Source organism: Typopeltis vanoorti, chromosome 9 (genome assembly GCF_054136105.1).
Source record: "Typopeltis vanoorti isolate ZY-2024b chromosome 9, IOZ_Tvanoo_1.0, whole genome shotgun sequence".
Lineage (NCBI taxonomy): Eukaryota > Metazoa > Arthropoda > Arachnida > Uropygi > Thelyphonidae > Typopeltis > Typopeltis vanoorti.
In genome coordinates this window covers 124,585,078-124,602,838 of record NC_143557.1, presented here as the reverse complement: position 1 = coordinate 124,602,838, position 17,761 = coordinate 124,585,078, and the positions used below count along the sequence as shown (strand labels likewise).

The following is a 17,761-nucleotide window of genomic DNA, read 5'->3' as shown; positions in this document are numbered from 1 at the left end:
GAATTCAGTTTTAAAGTTCATACCGTGCAACTTCTTATATTCAGTTCAAAACAATGTGAGAAAAGAAAAATACTAGCTTGGTGAAGATAGAAACATATTAATCATTATTACTTAGGCATCATTATGCAGTTAGAGAACTCTCTACAATGCAGCTTCCTTGGGGACTTCGATATCCACAACTGAAAACTAGCTTACCTTCTTTAGCTCTACTAATCAAGCAGTAGGGATGCCAAGATATTTGTCATTAGCATCATCTACCTACCAAAACACAAGACAACTCACATTATCCTTGTAGATAAGGTTATATGTTGGTAACACATGACTATTAAATTATTTCAGAAAATTACAACGTATACTAATATTAATTAAAAGAAAACCTTAATCAATACTTCCTATATTTCAGCAATGTTATAATGCCATCTTCATGGGAACATAAACCTATGATATGTGCATGAAGGCACTAACAACGGACAAATGAGGCCGAAGAAAGTAACTAACATTGTTCCTAGAGTCCTAAACATGCCCCTAGCAGGCTAAATTGAGTTGTAATTAAAATGAAAAGCCAAACGGCTAGTTTTCTGGCAACTTAATAGATATCAAAGGGATAAAAATCCTATGTTGTTATATATATAGCCAGTAAGTGAAACTCAAGATCGAGAACTACGATCTATGAGTTTCAATGTGAAAAATGTTTCAAAAATGTTTCAAAGTGAAACTCAAGATCGAGAACTACGATCTATGAGTTTCAATGCGGAAAAACTATCGGCGAAGGCAATTCGAAGCAAAGGTGGAGCAAGCTCCCTCAATATTCTTAATATTCTCTCATAATGTAAAACACAGCTCCTAAGAGATGTAAAGAATATCAAGAATAGTGAGGGATTTTGCTCCACCTTTGCTTCGAACTGCCTTCGCCAATAGTTTTTCGGCATTGAAACTCATAGATCATAGTTCTCAATCTTGATTTTCACTTACTGGCTATATATATAACAACATAGGATTTTTATCCCTTTGATATATAAATTGAGTTCTCTTGGCTGTTACTATTATTATTATTATTATTATTATTATTATTATTATTATTCAGGCCTCCATGGAGTCCAAAGACTCATCGTGGGAGGTACTTCCTAAGAGCATAAAGTCTATCAAGACTCATTGAGGGGAGGTTCCCCCCCCCCTAAGAAACACAAAGTCTATCATACCACTCTTTAAACTTTAAACTCATTGACCGTTCTTGCTCCCACCACTCCATCAGGCAATGCATTCCATGGTTCAACCACCCTCCACGCAAAGAAACCACTCCTTACCCTCTTGCTTACAGTTTCCTTTCGTAACTTCCAGGGATGGCCCCTTGTCATCACTCCATCCTGCTGTTCAACCAAGCGAAAGAACTCCCCATGTCAACCCTGTAACCACCTCTCAACAGTTTAAAAGTCTCAATCATATCACCTCTCCTTCTTCTATCCACCAAACTCTGCAGTCGACATTCCCTAAGCTGATCCTCATAACTATCCTTGTACAGTCCTGAAACCATCTTTGTCATTTGTCTTTGTATCCTTTCCACAGTTAATTTATCCCCTTCAAATCTTCGGGACCAATTCTGAGAACAATAGTCCAAGTATGGTCTGATCAGAGACTTATACAACGGAATGATAACCCTCTTATCTCTGCAGGTCGGTGTCCTTCTCATAATTGCAGCAATCCACTGTGTTACCTTCACCACCTTTGCAATATGTCCCCTAAACTTCAGGTTTCTATCAATCATCAATCCCAGATCTCTTGTCTCCCCTACTTCCTCCAGTATAACTCTTCCCATAGAGTATGAAGCATCCCATCGATGTTTCCCAAACCTCAAGAGCTTACATTTTGCTGCATTAAATTGACACCCCCATTCATTTGCCCATCTATCTGGCTTATTTAAATCCTCTTGCAGGGCTACCACATCTGCACTATCACTAATAATCCTTCCCAGCTTCGCATCATCTGCAAACAACTGAATATCCCCTTGCAATCCACTGGCAATGTCATTGATATAAAGGTTAAACAATATAGGTCCTAGTACTGAGCCCTGTGGGACCCCACTTGTAACCCTCAGCCTCCTTGAAACTTCTCCACCATACACAACTCTCTAATACCTATCAGACAGCCAATCCTGAATCCAGTTGACCAATCCGACATCCAGAACCATGTGCTGCAACTTAAATATCAGCTTATCATGTGGCACCCTGTCAAATGCCTTTGCTAAGTCTAAGAAAATTGCAGTATATGCCTTTCCCTCATCTAATGTTCTTGTAACTTTATTATAAAAGGCTAGCATATTGCTAAAACAAGAGCGTCCTTTCACAAATCCATGTTGACTCTCACTGATAGCATTACCCTCATCTGTCCAATGCTGTATACGGTCCCTAACTAATTTCTCCAAGATCTTAACAACTTCCTTCCATTGCATAAGGGTGTTACCACCCTTATGCAATGGTGGAAGGCACTATCTTACCTTCCTTCCATTCCCTGGGCACCTTTGCTGAAGCCAGACTTTCATTGAAAAGCCAGGTTAAAGGCACTGTCAGTTCCCTCGCACATTCTCTCAAAACTCGTGGTGAAATACCATCCAGTCCCAAAGCTTTACTGACATCCAGAGTACTCAGTATCTGAAACATACTCTCCTCCTGTACCTCTAAACCTCAAACCAGCCCTATCCCTCTAGCATTAAAACTGACTCCTCTAGGATGAAATACTCCAATAAAGTGTTCATTGAACAATTCCACTATATCTTCTGCATCAGTCATTCTATTCCCATTTTTATCCCACAATATCATTCTTCCACAGTTATTTCTCCTCCTACTGGCCACATAGCTAAAAAATTCCCTAGGATTTTCTTTGGATCTTAGGGCCAATCTCCTCTCATATTACAGTTTCACTTTCCTTACCATACCAGTCACTCTTCTGGCCTGTGTCTTATATTCTTCATGCATCTTCTCTTCACCTGTCTCCTTATATCTCTTCCACAGCCTCTTTTTCGCATGCAATTCCTGTTTAATATTGTTTGTCATCCACTTTACTCCAAATTGTGTCCTCTTTTTCACTTGTGGTATACAACTTACCATTGCTGCTAACAAATATTCTTTCACAATTTCCCACGCACTAATGATATCCCGGCCTTCCAATTCCTCCCTCCATGAAACTTCCCCAAGTTGCCGTCTAAGACTATTATAATCACCTGCATTTTAATTCCACATAAGTTCCTGTCTCTTTGATACTCCTGCATGTCTATTCATTTTCCAAGTCAAAATCATATGGTCACTCTCTCCAACTGGTGGGAGAGAGGTCAACTCAGTTATTATCAACTCTTCTGATGCTATAACCAAATCCAACACTCTTGAACCTCTTATTCCCTCTGTTACATGTTGCCTAAGACATTTGTCCCTCAAGAATTCTAGAAATTCCATTCCCCTATGATGTTACATGCATCATCCTCTCTCCAATTTATACTACTGCAGTTCAAATCTCCCATAACAATGATTCTTCTTGCACTTGCCAAACTTAGCTGTCTAAACATCTCCTGGTCTCCATCCTCTGTGCTCCTGGGTCTGTAGCAACACCCCACTACTAAATATCTTGTCTTGCCTACCTCTACCTCACACACCATATGCTCTCAAAATCATTTGTCTCACTTCCTTCCAAAGCCTCCACTCTTAGAGGACATAGGTCATCACATATCATAAGCAGTACCCCACCACCACGCTTTCCCCTCCTATCCTGACGAAAAATGCTATACCCAGCGATTTCTATTCCTGTTATTATACCCCCTTCTGTCAACCACGTCTCAGTGATCCCAATAATTTTAGGCCAGGCTGATGCTATCTGTGCCACCAATTCCTCTCCCTTATTCTGGATACTCCTGGAATTAGTATAAAGCATATAAATGCCATTGTTTTTCTATACCCAGCATTATCCCTTCTAGACTCCACTGGGCTCAGTGTTACCTGACATTGTCTCCCAAGTATCCATTCCCACAAGAGGCCACCCCTGCTATCATCCTCCCTAGGACACACTGACTTGTTCAGAACAGAAATTCTCCAGATGCCTACGTCCTTCCTCATTCAAATGTAAGCGGTCTCTCACATAAAAGTCCTCTCTTTCCTTAAATGCATTCCAAGCATCCACCTAAACCAGTCCTCTCTTGTCACACATTCTCGCTATTATGCCATTCAACATCACCACTCTTCTGCTCAGCTCATCATTATCATACCTAGGCAACACGCACACTATTTTTCCTCTCTCTGTCTTCTTCCGTACAGCCTCAAGCAAAAATCTCATATCTCTCGCTGCCCGACTTACATTATCACTCAAGTCATTCGTTCCTACCATCACAATCATCTCATTCACCCTTTCACCTATCTTAATTGCCATAGCCACCCTTTCTATTGTTCCTCCTGGCAAACACTCCTCACGCATCCTATCTTGAACACCACGGATCATTGAGTCGCCATACATTATACCTCTTACCATTCCCTCTCTCCTATTGTTTCCATTCTCTTCTCTTCTTCCATTCCCATAGGTCTCTCTCATTCCCTCTCCTCTACTGCTATTCTCTCTTCTAGCATTCCCCTACCTCTCTCTTCTACTTTTTCCATTCTCTCCTCTTCTAGCACTCCCATACATCTCTCTCATTCCCTCTCTCCTACTGTTTCCATCCTCTCATCTTCTAGCATTCCCATACCTCTCTCTCATTCTGTCTCTCCTACTGTTTCCATTCTCTTGTCTGCTAGCATTCCCATACCTCTCCCTCATTCCCTCTCTTCTACTGTTTCCATTCTCTCCTCTTCTAGCACCCCCTCTCACTCATACTCCCAAAATTCTCTCTCTCCCCTACTCTGATTCACCTTGCATTTATCTCTTCCATTCTCCTAATCTTATCTTTCATACTTCTGCTTTCATTCACAAGACATTCCACCTCCTCTTTCAGCTCATCTATCTCCCTCTGCTGGTCAGTCACTCTATTGATGAAACATTTCTAGAAGCAGAAATATCATCTACACCAACTAACTTGCATCATCTTGCTCTTGGCTTCTTCTTAACAAGCTCCCCTTCCAAATAAATTGTGTATGTCACCACTTTTCTTGTAACTTAGACCACCTCATTCAAGTTTCCTTCTCCACAAAACAACCTTCATCAAAGAGGTGAAGGTTGTCTCTGTACTTTGGCATTATAAGGATGCCAAATAGGATGGCACCTTGGTAGTTTCAAGACATAAATGAAATTAAACAGAATGTGACATAGTAACTTAAACACATTTCTTTAAAACAGTTATGAGATGCTTCAAAAGTGGGGAAAATGCTGTGAATGCATATTCAGGCAGGAGGAGAATTTTAAAGGGATATATTCTACTAGCTCATAAGCGTTTTTATATATTTTAAATAAATTATATCCTAAAACTTGTTGAACAGACATTATATGTTTCTTTGTTAAGTATTCTGCTTTTGTAAAAGCACCACATCACATTGGAAATTAAAACTTCCATCAAAACATTAGACACTTATTCCTTTAATATCCATATTTAAATTATCATAGTTATTGCAGTGATTCTTTTTGAAGTTTCTGGAACAAAAGCTACATGGAACCAAAATGAAATTACATAATTTACTAACTAAATTAATTATTTATATGGCAATGCTTCACTACCTCAAGCTAGCATTATCAAAGGGACTTTTTAAGACACACACACACACACACACATATATATACAAACATTCAGCAATGCTGAGAATGAAATGACCTCAAGAATAAGAAATCACCAACATAAAGGATGACTGTGTGCTCTTCATAGTAATCTTCTGTGATTGCTGTGCAGGGCAGTGCACCAAAATTTTTGTAATATTACATCATCAGTTCTATTGCAATTAATCCTGGTTCTATAGACCTTCAGCTGATTCCAAGAATGGAATATGGGATTTAAATGCGTCCGTGGATTGCAAGGGGGATATTCAGTTGTTTGCGGATGATGCGAAGCTGGGAAAGGTTATTAGTAATATTGTAGATGGTAGCCCTGCAACAGGATTTGAATAAGCTAGATAGATGGGCAAATGAATGGGGGTTTCAGTTTAATACAGTAAAATGAAAGGTCTTGAGGTTTGAGACAGATCGATGGGATGCTGCATACTCTATGGGAGGAGTTAAACTGGAGGAAGTAGGGGAGACAAGAGATATGGGGTTGATGATTGATAGAAACCTGAAATTTAGGGGACATATTGCAAAGGTAGTGAAGGTAGCACAGCGGATTGCTGCAATAATGAGAAGAACACTGACCTACAGAGATAAAAGGGTTATCATTCCGTTGTATAAGACTCTGATCAGACCACACTTAGACTATTGTGCCCAGATCTGGTCCCCAGGATTTGAAGGGGATAAATTAGGCAGATACCAAAGATGGTTTCAAGACTGTACAATGTTTGTTATGAGGATCAGCTGAGGGAGTGTGGACTGCAGAGTTTAGTGGATAGAAGAAGGAGATGTGATATGATTGAGACTTTTAAACTGTTGAGAGGTGGTTACAGGGTTGACATTGGAGAGTTCTTTTGCTTGGTTGAACAGCAGGAAGGAGTCATGACAAGGGGCCATCCCTGGAAGTTACGAAAGGAAACTGTGAGAAAGAGGGATGAGGAATGGTTTCTTTGCATGGAGGGTGGTTGAACCATGGAATGCATTGCCTGATAGAGTGGTGAGAGCGAGAACAGTCAATGTGTTTAAGGAATGGTATGATAGACTTTGTGTTTCCTAGGAGGGACCTCCCTCGATGAGTCTTGATAGACTTGTGTTTCTTAGAAAGGACCTCCCACAATGAGTCTTTTGACTCCAAGGAGGCCTGAATAACAATAATAATAAAAATTGGGAGCCTTGTGTATTAGTCTTGCTTTCTTTGACCTTATGAAATGGCATCAGGTGGAAGAAAGCAGACTAGCATGTTGTGCTAGTTGACTTTTAATAAGTTGCCCATGCTGAATCTTTTTTTTTTATTTGCTTAACAAGGTGATCTGCCCTGTCTGTTAGAAATATTGGATACCATATTGACGGGGGGGTATTGTAGAATGGGCAGGAAAAAGGGTTCTGAACAGTCCTTGAATTGTCTGAGAAAAGTGGAAACTTTATTCAAAGATTTATAGATTATTCTAATTTTGTGACTATAAAACCACTGTAATCACTACCCTACATCAAAAGTACAACAGATAGACTGGGTTCTTTCATAAAAAAACTCAAAATTAGAACAGTCTACAAAACACGAACAGTCTCCACTTTCCTGAGACAAGTCAAGAACTGTCAGGATAATCTCTCCTTCTCAGGTCTACAGTATCTCCTGTTGATGTGGACCCTAGTATGTCAGATTGACAGAATGGGCCACCGTGGTAAGAAGAAAAGAACATGAAAAGTATGTTTTGTATTGGCATCATGCAGAAAAGATATTGATAGTGCATATAAAAGTGGACTAGAACAACATGTCCTGGATAACAATGATTTCATCAAGTGAAAGAAAGATAGGCAAATACTAGGTCAAAATTTCTCATTTGTTCTGTTCCTGGAAGTAGCCGAAGTGTTACAGAACCTGGTTAAATGCAATAAAACTAATGGTGTAATCCTACATAAATACAAATTTTGGTACACCACCCTATCCTTCCATTCAGCTGTACTCACAGAAATTCACTGTGAGAGTGCTACTGTTGCTAATTCATGCATGTTATTGTCCTTGTTTTTGGCCATTTCATTCTGTCTTTGGTGTGTGTATATCTTTAAAGTGCTTCTGATAATTTTACAAGGTGCCCTAAGCTGCTTGTCATGGAACCAACACGAGGATTTCAGGTGTATACACAACTACATCCTTGCAGGATGTGGGTGTGAATGAGATATAAACATTGCCACCGTTTGGTGAGCGTGATTACATGGCATTGATTTGGAAGGTAGTCAAACAAGAAAAGGCTATTTTCAAGAAGGTATATAGGTGAAACTATAAGGTGCATGATTATAAGAAGCTCTGTAGTAAACTAGCAATAATATATTGGATGGACGACTTGTGCAAAAAATATATTAATAGAGTATGTAAAAAAGATATGGCAGTATCTGACACAAGCAATACATAACTGCATACCAAGCATTAAGTGAATAAATAGCATAGGAGTGAGATGGATGAACAGTAAAATCAACCAAGCAACGTGGCAAAAGAAATTGTTATAGAAGTAGACAGTTTGTTGTTGTTTGAAATTGTTATAGAAGTAGACAGACAATAGATGCATGAAGAATGTAAATGCAAACCAGAAAAGTCACAAGCATAGGTAAAAAGGGAAAAAGTAAAATATAAGAGAGACTGGCCAGTCAGGTGAAAGATAATCCAAGAGAATGTTACTGCTATGTAGTAAGCAAGAGGAAAAATATTATGGCAGGTTGACAGTGGTAGACAGTTATGGCAGCAGAGTAAAACAAATGATATAGTAGATTTATATAATGTACAATTCATCAGTGTAAATTATGCTAGTGTGACTGAAGCTATGCAACATGTGAAGAGAGGCAAGTATTAGGAGAATTATAGGTGTATCAAGTGTTGCTTGGATTAGGTGTTAATAAGGTTGTGGGAATGGATGATATCACCACATATTTAGGAATGTTCAAAACAGTTAGCCAGACTTGCATAATGAAAATCTTGCAGTAGGAAAGGTTCCTAAGGAGTAGAAAGAAGTTAAAATAATATCTCTTCAAAAGCATGATTCTAGGACAGTAGTTTCTAATTTAGACTGGTCTGTATATCTACAATTGTGGTCAAAGTGTTGGAGAAATTGGTTAGGAACAGAATACAGGACTGGATTGATGGATATGAGATTCTCTATGATGGTCAGCATGGATTTGTCAAGAGCAGGTCTTGTTTTAGCAATCCGCTTACATTTTATTATAAGGTAACAAATGCATTTCATAAGGGAGATTCGTAAACAGTGATTTTCTTGAACTTTGCAAATGCATTTGATAGATTACTGCAACAGATTGGTGTATAAGCTGCAGAAGATGGGATCAGATAATTGATTAGTAAAATGGACTGAAGATTGGCTTTTTGAAAGATAACAGCACATTGTGTATGATGGAGCAGTGTCTGAGAAAAGGAAGGTGACCAGTAGCGTGCCTTCTGGTTCTGTTCTTGGACCCTTACTGTTTACCTTATTTCTTAATTATATTTCAATGTGAATTGACTGTGAATTTTCAAATATTTGATGATTACGATGATGCAAAAATGGATAAACTCTGCCACAGGATCCTTAGGGGTCTCATGCCAGTCCCAAGCCTGAATAAAGGAGGAGGAGAAGTGAAATGAGTGTCGATGCCTTGATTGTAAAGAAAAAACACAATTTTTATGTGATGCCTGTGCCTACATGGTGAATAGTCAAAACATGCAAGATCGGAAGTTGCCCGAATGAACAAGGTCCGCGATACCAATCGAGCGATCGGAATTGGATCGAAAGTGGGATATTGAAAGGAAACAAACTGAAACCCACAGAACTGTTATCAGTAGGGACATGGAATGTACAGATAATTTGGATGTCAGGAAAACTAGAATCGCTTTGCGAGGAATTGAAGAGATATCGATGTATATACTAGGACTAGTGGAGATATGATGGACATCATCAGGAGAGATAAATTGATGTGAAGTCATATGGTCAGGGCATGATACCAAGCACAAAATAGGTGTTGGCTTCCTTCTTAACAAAGAACTAGAGAGGCACTGTTAGGTTACAAACCTAACAGTGCCTAATAATGGTAGCAAGATTTCAGGCAAAACCATTTAACATATCAATAGTCAAGATATATGCACCCATATCTGACAGCACAGATGAGGATATTGATTTATTTTACAAAGATCTGACAGAGACAATAGAAACAATACCAAAAAAAAGATATACTAATTATTGAAGGAAACTGGAATGCCAAAATTAGAATACAAAATGATGGTTGTGAAAGCATCATGGAAAAGTATAGTTTTGGAGAAAGAAATGAACGAAGTGAAAAAAATGTTAGAATTTGCTGTGAACCACAAGATAATGATCTGTAACACAAGATTCCAGCAAAAGGAGTGTAGAAAATGGATGTAGCAATCAAATGATGGGAAAATCAAAACATGATTGATATGATTATGATTAAAAGGAGATGGATAACATACATTAGTACAGCAATGTTAAACTTTTTAAGGAGCGGATATAGATTCGAATCATAGATTAGTGATTGCAAACATCAACTTGAAATTAAAAATAAATATATAAATCCTGATCAGAAACGAAGAGATGCAGCAAGAATAAGTGAAGAAGAAATAAAAAGAAGGTACAGAACCATGTTAGAGGAGAAACTAAAAAGTATGGAAATTCTTATTTCCACGCTTTTTGTTTTATTCTTATTTTCTCCATTATCAATTCCAGAAACAAGAGGGTGTGAAGCTTATAGCAAATAAATGCTATGTGAGCTGGTGGTGGTTGTGGTGTGGGGGGGGGGGGGATGAGGTTTCACAAACAAAATAACTGCTGATATTCCTTTTGAACAGCAGGAGATTTGTCTGTACCGACTGAGCTAGATGCTCTGGAAGTCACATACATAAATCAATTGTTTATTTCTGCAGAATTTTTGGCTATGTTTCATAGTCATTTATGATATACCACAGTAAGAAGCGATAAACATGAAAACAAATAACAATTAAATTGAAAGTGCATGAAATTATATGTGCTATTGACTGGAGGAGGATAACTCCATCTACATTAATTGATATCAAGGAATAAATTAAAATTAAAATAAAAAATAAAATATTTAAAATTTAAATAATTAATTATTTATGAAATTTAACTGCCTGTGTGAATACATTTTTATGAAACACATGAAGGGTGAGTATTAAAAAACTTGCCGAAATTGAGAAAGTTTAATGCAATAATTTTTGTTTAGGTTAGGATCACAGCTTTCTTTATCCAATCTTTTCAGAAGAAAATAACTTCTGTGTCAAACTTTAGTATTATTCCATTGAATTCTATGTTTTGTAGATATGGCATGGCTTGATAACAGATTTATTGGGCTCTTTAAGTGAAATACATTCTTGATGTTCTTCAAGGCAGATTTGTGTGGAATGAGCAGTTTTTCATAATAACAGGCCACAAGAACCACAATTCTGTCAACTCCCACATAAGAGAGAGGGGATTTGTCTTTTAGAGAGACAAGGAAGGTTAAGTTTATTATTATTATTATTACCCCAAGACCTCATGGAGTCAAAGACTCATCTGGGAGGTCCTTTTATCACACACACATCTCATCATACCGAGCCTTAAATACACTCAAACTCCTTGCAGACACCACACTCTCAGGCAAGGCATTCCAATAATTCACAACTCTGCATGAAAAAAACCTGCCTCTCACTCCCCTACTCACACCCTCTTTATACAGTTTCCATGGATGACCTCTGGTTCTCCCCTGATCTCCCACTATTCTCTGTAGAACTTCTCTACCATTGAATGGCTGTAATAATTGAAGTAGGCATCACTGATAACTTTTCTTTCTTCCCTCCTTAAAGCTCCAGAGTCAGGTTAGTGAAGCCCTAGAGAGGACTTCGCTGATCTGAAAAATGTTTCAGATTTCTTGGATCTTTAATCCTTTTTGCATGAGTTGTGAAATTGCTGCAAGTAGCACAAATTAAAGCTGTGCTTAAAAAAGAATACATCATTACCCTAGACGTTTCAAAATTTTTGTAACAATTCCTTATCTCTGGACTATGAAAGAATGATTTTTTTTTTAGCAAGCTGAGTATTTATTAAAAAGGTACAACCTTAGAACTGTACCCCTTTAGGGATTCATAGGCCATGAAATTTTATGGATTCCATGATTCATCTCTCTCTCTCTCTCTCTCTCTCTCTCTCTGCTCAGGCAGGAGAGGTTGAAATTTGCTGTTCAGCATCATGTTAAAGCAAAGTATGTTATTAGTATATGTAAATATGTATTAAAAAATACTGAAATTCATTTTTTTTTCTTACCAGGTGACACAGGGACATTTATGTAACTAGAAAATATGCATCAATTTTGCTTTCAACTAGAGAAAGAATGAAGCCCCTTCTGTATTCTAGTTTTTTTTTTTCTAAATGCAAACTCATATTTCTTTATTATTATTATTATTATTATTTCCCAACACCTCATGGAGTCAAAGGCTCATCTGGGAGGTCCTTTTATCACACACACATCTCCTCATACCATGCCTTAAACACACTCAAACTCCTTGCAGACACCACACTCTCAGGCAAGGCATTCCAATCATTCACAACTCTGCACAAAAAAACCTGCCTCTCACTCCCCTACTCACACCCTCTTTATACAGTTTCCAAGGATGACCTCTGGTTCTCTCCTGATCTCCCACTATTCTCTGTAGAACTTCTCCACCATTGATCTTATAACAACCCCTTACCAACTTGTAGGTCTCTATCATATCTCCCCTCTTCCTTCTAGTTTATAAAGTAGATGGAAAGAAACTTTTAGATCAGTTTGGTGAAGTAAGATTGCTATTTTTTTCTGATGATGAAAGCTTTTTCACTTTGTTAAACTATAAATTAAAGATGCCAAGAAATTATATTCTAGTTTAGTCTTTTATTCAAGTGTAAGCAAACAAAGATTGCACGTGAAGTACACAACTAGGCTACTTGTATATATATGACTTCACATCAATTGTCTTAGTATCCCATAATGTAAAACACACTCCCTTTTGGATGTATAATGTCTTGCATTATGGGAAGGGCCATTACCTACACCAGTTTCAACTTTTATTGAGATATATTAAAGTGTAGGTTACCTCTCCAAAAAAATCTACAAGATCACTCTAAATCTCACTGAGTGATCCTAAAGGATCACTACTAAACTCAGCAACAAAATTACTCTAACATAGGAAGCTAGTGATGGAAGCACTCAGGCAAAAACCTGTGCAATGCAGAAGTCGTATGTTTTCCATATACAAATAGTGAGAAAGTATATCACCTTATTATTAGAATAGTCTGGATCAGAGATATATAATTCAGAACACACACAATTTACAGACAAAAATTACTAGTTGTGGTGGTGTTGGAGGTAGGCGGTAGATGGCGTTGATTCGTAGTAGAGGTAAGGTGTCCTCCCGCGATGAGTCTTCGGACTCCTTGGCAGTATCAGGAATAATAATAATAATAATAATAATAATGAAAGTTTTTACACTTGGATATACTGTAAATTAGGGATGCCAAGAAATTATATTCTTGGTTTAACCCTTTATTCAAGTGTAAGCAAACAAAGTTTGCATGTGAAGTATTTTCATAACTGGGCTACTTTATACAGAGGCTAATGACTAGCTTCTTAGTCTGGCTCCCACTGATGAGACCTCAATAAAGACCTCAAAACTGGTCTGGATAGTGGCCTTTCCCATAATATATAGCATTATACACTGAGTCCACAGTCTAAGGCGCAGGGAAACGAACACTATTTCTGAAGATTACAACTGCAAATTCAGATAATCTGCTAATGACAATTTGTATAACTGACAATTTTGAGTAAGAAAGTGAGTAGACATTCAAATTTTTGAATCACATGCAAAGGAGTAAAGCAGTAGTATTCAACAGAATAATAGGCAAAAGGCTGTGCTAAGCAAATTGTATTTCAAGGAAGTTCTTTCCATTAAGGAATAAAGTTGCAAAACTGGGATGTGCTGTAATGTCTAAAAGACATCATCATCTAGATGATTTCACACAGGGAAGAATTATTGCTAAGCTCGAAGAAGGCCACAGAATTACTGATATTGCCAGAAATTTGTCCTTATATAGTGTTATATCCAAACTCTGGGCAGTGTTTCAAACCAATGGAATGTGTTTCAGATATTTTCTAGGAGGTCACCCTCACTCTACCATGGAGAATAAAAGAATAATTTTGGTTATAACAGCAAAATGTAATGGATGCACCATTGGAGATCAGCTTGCAAGTTGGCATCATTCAAGCACAGGTATGCGAATATCTCGACAAGCTGTGGCAAGCAGGCCTATAGTCTGCATCCGTTTATCCACAGCTCATCATAGGTCTTGTTTTCAGTGGTGTTGTAGCAATAAAAATTGGACAAGACAACAATGAGCTAATGTGCTCTTAACAGAGAGAGTCATTTTAGTCCTTCCTCTGATTCTAGATGATACTTCATCTGGCATGAAAGTGATACTGCTTACCATCATGAGAATGTTCTTGAAAGGGATAGAAAAGGGACTATGACTGGTGAACAATATTGCACTGAAGTTCTTCATTGTGATGTTCGATTGTTCCGTGGTGGTCTAGATGAAGAATTCATTTTTACGGATGGCAGTGCCACACCACATCATACATGAGTAGCAAAGATACTTCTGGAGATTGAGCATATTAATCGAATTGAGTGGTCAGCAGATGTCCCAGATCTCATCCCCACAGATGCTGTAAAATAATAAAATATTATTATTTTATGATATCTCCATGTATCTGGAGCCTCATCATGATAGACCCAAATTAACCATTATATTTTATAATTATTCTAAACGTAACATTAAATTTAATGTGCCATTTATGTTCCTTTTTTTGGATAGGAATTGTGCATCCTGTTTCACCTATATAATAGGGCAAATTATAGGTGGACCAGTGAAGGTAGTGGATCCTTAGATCCACTTCCTTGCTGCCCCCCCCCGGAATATGCTGTATTCATTGCAGCTGTAATTTGCTCTATATAGGTGAAACAGGATGCACAATTCATATCTGAAGAAAGGAACAACATAAACATTAAATTTAATAACTATAGTAAATCCAGCCTTTCTGATAATGTCCTGAATACTTTATATAGAACTGACTGGAAAGGTACCTGTTGTTTACATCACACCAAAATGTGGTGTGAATGGAAATTTAAGGAGGCCCGTGAAATTCTTATCAACCACCCTAATCTTAACAATAATAATGGTCTAATAATCCCAAAAATATGGAAGGCATATATTCTACCCACATAATCTTTCCAACTAGGAGTAATTATAAATAGAACTGTATTTAATCCAAGCATGGAAACTCACAAGGCAGTATCTGATAAAAGCAATGTATTACTGCATACCAAGGGTTAAGTGAGTAAATAGAGTAGGAGTGAAATATCAAACAGGATAGCACAAATCAACAGACTGTACTAGGAAGATGATGAAAATGAGGTTGAAGATGTGGTTGCAGCACAAGATGATGGAATGCATAGAAGTGAGGATGAGACAGGTAGTAATGGAAATCACAGTCAGGATCAGGGAAACAGGAATGGTCAGACTGAAGAGAGAGAGGTGTAGTATAGCAGCTGGAATAGAGAATGTTTGTGATAGTACAATGCCTCAAACACACTGTGATGATTGTTATGTTTCTACACCAGTGTAAGGAGTATTCAAAACAAGAGAGCTGAGTTTGTTGCATTGATTGAGACTGTATGCCCAAAAATAATTGGAATAAGTGAAACTTGGTTGTGTGAGGAGGATGTGACATCAGAAATAGAATTAGAAGGATATATAATTTTCCAGAAGGATAGAAATGTGAAAAGAGGAAGGGAGGAGTGTCATTAATGATTGCAGAGGAATTAGATCTGCAAAGTGTGTAAGTTGGCAGTGCATGCACAGATTTAATCTGTATGGTGCAAATTGAAACAAACAGGATAGTATATCTGATAGGATGCTGTTATAGGCAGGAAATGCAGACAATACTGATTGTGAAATGTTTAGAAAAATTAGTTGGGCATATAAAAAGAAGGTGATCCTGATGTAAGACTTTAATTACAGGAATATAGACTGAAAGGAGGAGAAAGTATGTGGGAACATGGATAGTGAGATTGTGGAATTTCTGAGGGATAAGTCGAGAGGGTCCAGAGACGAGTGACCAAGATGATAGCAGGTCTGTGGAATGAACCTTATGAGAATAGGTTGAAGATTTGTAGGTTGAAGAAATTGGATGATAGGCGAAGGTGGGGTGATATGATTGAGACATTCAAATTACTGAAGGGTTTTTATAAGATTGATCCAGAAGATATTTTTGAAAATATGACTGGTGGTGGGAGGACTAGGGGCCATGCATGGAAGCTGGGCAAGAGCGTGGTTGAAAAGGGTGTTAGAGCTAGGTTTTTTACTTGGAGAGTGGTGAATGAGTGGAATAAGCTTCCAGAGTCTGTTGTGGGTGCTATGACCGTGAATGAGTTCAAGGCAAGATATGATAGGTACTGTGTGAATGTTGAATAGTTGTTCCAGATATGATGTTAGGGCCTCCCTCGATGAGTCTGTCGACTCCTTGGAGTTTCCCGGAACAACAATAATAATAATAATAATAATAATAAGTATCTTAAGTAGCATGTGATTGAAGTAACTAGAGCATAGGCTGCCAAACTTTTTTGGGCCACCACCCACTTTGCAAGACATAAATTTTGTAATGCCTCCCATTATAACAGTTTGAATAAAACCATATTTCAAATATTTGAGACTGAATAAAACCATATTTCAAATACTCAATACTGTATTGTCGACATTTCTTCTTATATTCAGACATAATGAAGTAATAAAATTTGCAAAAATATTCACAAAATAAAAGATTTCATTTATACTTTGTATGACTCCACTTATCTATCACACTTTCGACTGATGATTGTTGGCAAAGCACACAAAAAATAATGAAACTTATTCCCAAAAAAACTGATATTTATAGATTTGAAATCTAGCCCAAATCGGCTTGCATGCATTGACTTGTTTGCGATACCATCATACTCGTGCTTTGAACAAGTCATTGCAAGCACCCACATTCCTGTCAAAACATGCTGAATTGAGTGAATTACCTACGTAATAGTTGACCGACATACTACTAGTTAAGACTCGTCTGCTGCGTGGATAGACTAAAGCCTGTATGGCACAATCAATTTTTATAATAGCAAAAAATGAATAAATTTTTTAAGTATATACAAAATAGAAGTTAAAATATCCTGTATGACACGTTCAATTTTCTCAGTGACATAGAAAATTCACATCTATTTCTATCTGACATGGTAAATTGAAATAGAAAATTGATAAAAAAATTGATCGTGTAAGACGGGCATAAGATGAATTAAAATTCAATATTTAAATTTTAAATGATTATCTAATCGCAAAATCATGAAAATAATTAATTTTTAAATATATATTATTAATTTCTTCTATAAAGAGCCACCGACCCCTAGACTGCCTGAACACCCCCAAATGCTTCTGATCCCACTATAGCCCCTCCCCCACCTAGAAGGCTTCAGTGCCCACTGGGGCAGTACTGCCCACTTTGGGAACCTATGAACTAGAGGCTTTAATGTTTTGGATTTGGTGATAACTTCACAAGATATAGTTGTTAATGAAGTGTTCACACTGCCACCAGTTGGTGAGAGTGATCATGAGGTACTTGTTTGGGAAGTGATGAAACAAGAAAAGGTCACTGCCAAAAATGGATATATGTGGAAGTATAAAGCAGGTGATTATAGGAAGCTTTGTAGTCACTTAGCATCAGTACATTGGGCAGATAAGCTGAACAGGAAACATGTTGACAATGCATGGAAACACACAAGGCAGTATCTATAATAAATTTAGTTTAATCCTTTATCCAAGTCTGAGCAAACAAAGTTTGCACCTGAAAGTATCTTCAGGACTGGGGTAAGGTGGTACAACACCAGGACACTCCTTGCAAAGGTGGGGCAAGCTGCCAACAGTCCTATCTCAGCATC

At 37.7% G+C, this 17,761-nt stretch overlaps 1 protein-coding gene across 1 annotated transcript in view; it reads right to left on the bottom strand.

Annotated features, from left to right (window-relative positions):
* Window positions 1-17,761, bottom strand: part of LOC150103501 (uncharacterized) — a 335,762-nt gene that overhangs the window by 171,099 nt on the left and 146,902 nt on the right. The gene's annotated exons all lie outside the window — the stretch shown is intronic.